At 38.4% G+C, this 6,953-nt stretch overlaps 1 non-coding gene across 1 annotated transcript; it reads left to right on the forward strand.

Moving 5' to 3' along the window:
- Window positions 1-5,622: 5,622 nt before the first annotated feature.
- On the forward strand, window positions 5,623-5,755 carry LOC141420444 (small nucleolar RNA SNORA51). The gene has a single exon (XR_012444980.1). It is a non-coding gene; the product is annotated as a small nucleolar RNA SNORA51 (small nucleolar RNA).
- The last annotated feature ends 1,198 nt before the right edge of the window (window positions 5,756-6,953 follow it).

A 6,953-nucleotide genomic window follows, 5' to 3' on the forward strand; every position in this document is an offset into this window, starting at 1 on the left:
GCTCAAGAGATCTGTGGTACAACATGATAACTGTTGCTAAGAACAATGTATTTTATTCTTGAAAATTGCTAAGAGTAGATTTTATATGTTCTCACCACACAGAAAAGAAATGATATATCATAGTATCCTAGCATGATTTTGCTTTAGAATTGCCTAGAAAAATATCCCACAAAATGTGAATGCTACATAGTTCTAGTGGGGTTGTTGAAGGTAGTTTATATTTTCCCCTTTTGCTTTTTCCCTATATTTGTTTCCTTTCTTACAATGAACATATGCAGAATAAATCTGGTCTCAAGGCCTGCTACCTTGATCCTGGTAGCTGACTACTATCTTGTTCTGTAGCTCTCAGTTCAGGAAGCAGGAGGACCAGGTTGTGAGAGCCTAGGGAGACAGGGTGATAAATGAGCAGGGTGTTTTAGTGAATCACACAAGGGGATTTTTGTACATATTTTATGAAGTTAAATGCAATGTACTTGTCTCAGAAAGTGCCCCCAATTCATATCCAGACAGCATAGGCCTGTAGAACTGCTCCAGCTTGGTGTAAGATAGAGTAGTTGTAGGGAAGTTGTGAGCTTCCAGAAGCTTTGGTGTAACCAGTCACTCAGACTTCTCATCCACAACAGTGTGCCTGCTTATGAGGTCCATTGAGGGTGGTCTAGAAACTTACAACTCCATCTGTCATTGGACAATGCTGCTGTGATCTCTTTCTGTAAACTTTAGATAAATAAAACTTGTTTTACATACACAAATAAAAAAAAAAAAGGAAATGGTATGCAAAGTAATGCGTATGTTAATTAGTTCAACTTAGCCATTACATGACATACACATATCTCAAAACATACATGATAAACATATGACACTATTATAAATATATGACAATTTTTATCAGTTAACATTAATAAATAAAATGTTTAAAAAGGAATATTTTTGAAACAATTGGTAGATCTTTAATGAGGACTGTGCTCTAGATGGTAATATGGTATCCAAGTTAAATTTACTGAACTTGTTCAAGATAAGAGAATCTTTGCTGCTAGGAGTTATATCAGGAAAGGAGAAAGCTATACTAACTTCAACTTCCTCCTCAACAGTTCAACAACTCATAATGCAATAATGGGATATGTGTATGGATATTTATATAGGAGAACTATAAAGAGATAAAGCAAGTAAGGCAGAATGCTAACAATTAGAGTCTAGAGGGAAAGTATAGGAATGGAAATTACACCTTTGCCATCTTTTATAAACATGATTTACTTGTGAAGCTACATCAAGGTTCATGTGTAAGATGAAAGCAAGCCAATTGATGAAAGCAAGCCAATTATTGAAAGCTGTGATTTTCTTATCAGGCACCATATGCCAAACGCCAAAGTTACATTTTGATGGCAGCCTGTAAAACTCTGATTTTTTAGTTCCCTGCTCCAGCTAAAGGCATGGTGTCCAATTGATTATTTCTACACTGTCAAATGAAACATCCCTTGCCCATTCTCCCTTGAACTTCTAAAGTAGTCGGCCAATGGAGGAACATGACCAAGGTAAAAGCAGGGCTGCTAGAGGGGTTTTAGAAGAAAATGCCTAGTTTTCTTTTTTCTATCTCCTACTTCAAGCCCTGAAAATATTTTGACTTTCAGGACTGGTGCTAATTCTCTTTGAATGAGTTTAATTTTTTTCTTCTACATCACTCCTGTTTATTCAGCACTGTATTTATTCAAAGATGTCTATTCCACAAATTTTGAAAGTCTAGAAACTCCATGACTTAAACCGACTTCAGACTGTTATATACATACTGTCTCATAATATTGACAAAGTAGACAATTTATCCTCCTCATCACCTCAGGTTTTTAATGCCATTATTTATTTGATTCATTCCTTCATTCAACAACTATTAAGCAAGTGCCAAATCCCTTCTTTTACCATTCTTTAATGATTTCAATACATGGGCCTGCCATTCACCATCAGATCGAGGAGATCACCCTTCTTTGACTAGTCTTCAGACTCAAGTTCATCAACAAGTTCTACCACTCCAACTTTAAAATACCTCTTGAGTCTGGCTACTTTTCACTTCTACTCCCACACTGTAATCAAAACTGCCATCACCTCTCACGTGACTGTTAACGTTCCTCCTGATGGATCTGATTCCACTCTTGTTCTCTATAGCTCATTTTCCAAAGTGCATCTAGAAAGTTCTCAAAATAGGAATCAGAGCATGTCTATCCAATTCTCAAAACCATCCCGCAACCCATATCATAACGAATAATCCATATTTCCATTGAACTTGTCTTGGCTGAAACACCTTTCTTACCACTTAACCCAAGCTGGAAAGATTCCGGTCATTAACAGCTTCATGCTTCCCCTTCACTGTTCCTAGCCCTGCCTGTCTTAAGCCTTTGCATTTGCTGTTCTATTTTCCTACACTATTTCTGCAGCATTTCAACATTATTTCTTTACAGAGGTCTTCTCTAATCCACTCAATTAAAATAACCGCCCCCATCCCTAGACACACACACACACACACACACACACACACACACACACACACACACACACATTTCTACCAGTCTTCCTTGTGATATACTTTTCTTCATAGTACTTACCACTAACTGAAAGCATAGTGTATGTGTGTTTTTCCACAAGAATATCATCAACTCCATGGATGCAGAAACTTCTTCTGTCTGCATTTCCAGTGTCTAGATCAGTGTGCAAAGCAGAGAAGGAAATTACGTGCCATTTATTGATGAACTGACTGCATTGCCCAGGCTCTCTGACAATTTTCCTTAAGGAAGGCCCTGCTCCAGAGAACCTAGGCTACCATTAGTACACTGGACCCGTTATCTACAACCAGAACTCTTGTCATTACTTCTCCTTTATTCTCCTAGGAGCTTTTGCAGGCTGGAAATATGAGAGGGCACAGAGAGAGATGAACAGTTTGGAGGAAATCAATTTCCTTTTTAGTTTAGGCATTATGCATTGGTGGCTGAGTAGGCGTCTGAAATTATTTCAGATGATAGGAAAAGCTGTGATAAAAAAATCTTCTCTCGGACTATCACCGCATCTGAAATTACACTCTTAAGGAGTAAATTATTAAGTCATTACATCAAGCTATTGATTCTTCTTCAATTATTCAGACTATTAACAGGTTCTTAAGATACAGCGTTCACTATCTCAGAACCTAGCACGTGCATTGCACATAGAGGTACTCAATAAATATTTTTTAAATAAATGATAGGAAGCAATACCAAAACATATTGTGTCTATGTATGCACATGGCACAAGGCAACCCACTAAAAGCTGTCAAAAAATAGGAGAAAGGGGGATGGGCAAAAGAAACGGCAATAGAGAGGGCTAATCTGATGAATCCACAATGTATACATGTGTGAAACGCTATAGTGTAACCTCTTAATATACACTTCATATACACAATTAATATACACTGATAAAAATTTCACTCAATAAATGAATAGACTCCCTCTCTGAGTTTACTATCTCCATTTTATTGCCATCCATTTAAATTCCTGTTCTCCATGTCTTGCCTTTCCCACTCCAAACTGTTAGTTCATTTCCAACATTAATCATGCTGCCGTTTCCAGAAATAAACATTCTAGCTGGAGGTTAACAGCAAACACCTTGGCAGGTGAGATGAAGAGGACAGATGCTTTACTGAAATCTAATCTCCTCAGCATGATGGTGAAACGTGCCAAGAAACTGATTCCATCCCATGTAGTCCCAGCCAGAAGCCTCTACTCCAAGGTGGCTGGCGTCCCCACCATCCTCATGTCATTGTTACCACTATCTTTGTCACTGCTCATGTGTTCCTAGTTCTTGCCCATGGAAACAACAACATGCGGTCATCAGGGTTTGAATCAAGGAATAACTCCTCAATAAATCTGACCATGCTAAGCTAATTTGTCTCTCTCTCAAAACCTACAGCACTAAGTATTAGCATCACTTGTTTAAACCAGTAACTATATATTATCCTGGGTCATAATCTAATTGTTTCTAAATTTAACTTGTTTTCCCATAAGCAAGGAGTTCATTTTTTCTCATCTTTTTCTTCTGCATTTCATACATAGCTTAGCTGGCTGCTTTTACTCAATGCCAAGAACTCACCCAGTACTTGTTGAATTTAGTTGAGTAATGAATTAAATAAATACAACTATGGGAGGTAGTTATTGTCATGAAGCTTTATCAAAGCCAAAGATGAATTCTAGTCCTTGGTATGGACAGCAGGATGTCACACGGGTAGCCCCCACTTCAAGACTGAAGAGGAATGTATGCTAACATGGAATTTTCTCCCTCTGAAGTCAGCTTCCTCCAAAAATGACTTGGATTTTCTTCTTAAATTCAGTGGAAACAATACCACCATACTAACTTATCTGAGTATTTGAAACATGTTTTTATACATATTTTTTTCCTGGTAACAAAATTACCTAAGCTTTCAACAATTAAAAGTAAATTCTCTTCAGATACATTAAAAAGTAAGTTCACCATCTATCACCAGATCTTTCCATACATTAAAAAATTAATGTGCCAAATGCTTCATTTCAGGTCAGGGATATCCTGACTACCAGAAACAAGGAAGCTATGAAAGACAACTGTGGCTATGGTAAAAAGATTCAGGAGCAACTTCATGAGTTATACCGGTAAAAGATGGGAGAACTTAAGCAATAATCAGGACAGTAAGTAAAACAGATTGAATACATTAAATATATTTAAAATCCATAAATTAATATTTTAAAAATCCAATGAGACTCACTTGTCACCTTTCTAAAATTCTAAGTATTAGCTGACTAGAAAAATTGACCAAATTCCTTTTATAGAAATACTCTAGTTAACTAATAAAGGAAAAATAATAGTGGGTTCTCACTCTGATAGACTGGTATTGACTCAATTCTTCACCCCTTCTCATATCCACTTTCTATGTAACTTTGCAATACCATCCTCCTGAGCCACTAGGCTCGTGGTAGTCAATTAGGACTCAACCTAAACTGAAAGCAACAATTCAGTGTTATGCATTCACTGGCATTTTCTTATGCCACCAAGAGGCAAAAGAGAAAGGCACCTGTCCTGGTGTTTCAGATTTCCCATGGAACAACACCAGGCTAGGGTCAGATAGATGCAAGTGCAGACAAGAAATCTTGCTGCTAGGGAGCTCTGAATGAAAGGCTCCCGCTTTTTTATAGACCCAGGAGCAACAAGAAGGAGAGATAAAGGGAAGGGCTCAGAGTACAAAAGTATAACAATCAAAGTGCAGAAGAATGCCTCAGCCAAGGTCCACAAAAAGCAAATTCTGGAAGATGCACCTGGGAAGACCTCAGCTGAGGCCCTCAGTAAAGAGACCTCCAGAGGGAGGCTCCTGGGCTAATACAAGGGAACATGGCTGGCCTGAGGAGGTATGAGTCCTTTAGTGTACCTCCCTGCAGAGATTGGGATGCACTGGCAGCTTCCCTCCATGAGACCTGCTAGGTAAAGCCTTGTCATTGCCTATGCATAGGCATTTCAGCCTGGAGGTTGACTGCCCACCACCCACTGGAGGCAGCAGTACTTTGCCACCTCTTGACTTTGGGTTTGCCATATGACTTGTTGTGTTGAAGAAATGAAGTGAAAGTGATGATAAATAAGTGAACTAATGGCCTCCTGGTACTTATAACAGGCTGTGTTCTTACTCAAGACTGTATAGAAGAGGAGGCAAAATAAACCTACCCCATACACACCTCAGCCCCAGGCCTGGTGCCTGGACCTTATTGTGAATGCAGACACATGGGGTGTGTGTGAGTGGTGGTGGTGGTGGTGGGGGGAAACGAGCAAAGTAAGTACTTGCTATTGTACACTGATGAGATACTTTAATCTTGTATAGTAACAGCTAAGTGATATCTCTATTTTGCAAGGCAATAATTCTCAATGACTATTAAAATCACAGAACAAGAAGCAACTTGACATGATATGCCTTCTGATAGAATTGTGCAATAGCACTTATGAACTAGTCTTGCCAAAAAAAAAAAAAATCAAACTTGACACAGACCAAGCCTCTAGGTCTAATTTCTAACTTACAGAAATGGCAGGTAATAGGAGAATATATAAAATGATATTAAAGTATAGATAATGGGAAACTCTTGAGAACAAATAGACCACTTTTTTACACAAATAATTTGAAGATGGCAGGAGTACAGAAAACCAATAGACTGAAAGACTTGAGAGAGAAATATAAAAATTAATTACTACCAATGGAATTTACTTAGATACCAATTAAAACAAAATGATTTTTTAAAAATGAGAGTAAAGAATATTTGTAGCTGTGTGTGGTGGAGCACACCTGTAAGCCCAGCACTGAAGAATGTGAAGCAGAAGGATCACAAATTCATGGCCAGCCTGAGTTGCATGTAAGATTCTGTCACAAATAAATAAATAAATAAGGGACACTTAAAGATTATTTGGGATTTGAACACAGGATTTTTGATATTTTAGAGAATTACTGGTGATTGCTTTAGGAGTGGCAAGGCTTTTGTGGTTGAAGCATAATAAATAGCCCCAAAACATAGTGACTTAAAGTGGGACACAATTAAATTTCATGATTTTGTGGGCCAGGACTTAGACCAGAACTCAGCTGGGTGAGTTTTCTACATCACATGGCATCAACGGAAGCCACTTGGTGGCGTTCACTTGGCACATGGCAGAAGTAGGAAGTCCAGGACGGTCTTCTTTACATGCATGGTACTTTGGAGAGGAGAACTAGTCAGCAGGGTTCCACTGAAACTTCTAACCAGAGCAGTCACATTGATCTGTTCAGCACGGGAGTTCTGGGCCATCAGACGTCTTATATGACATCTCAGAACTCTCAGAATATGTACTAAGAGGTCCAGATTGAAGTTTCAAAGCTTCTTAAGATCTAACTATGGCAGTGCCAGGACAATACTTCTGGACCATTATACTAGCTAAGTGGGTGACTCTAGTCAGATGCAATC

This window comes from Castor canadensis, unplaced genomic scaffold, assembly GCF_047511655.1.
Source record: "Castor canadensis unplaced genomic scaffold, mCasCan1.hap1v2 HAP1_SCAFFOLD_195, whole genome shotgun sequence".
Lineage (NCBI taxonomy): Eukaryota > Metazoa > Chordata > Mammalia > Rodentia > Castoridae > Castor > Castor canadensis.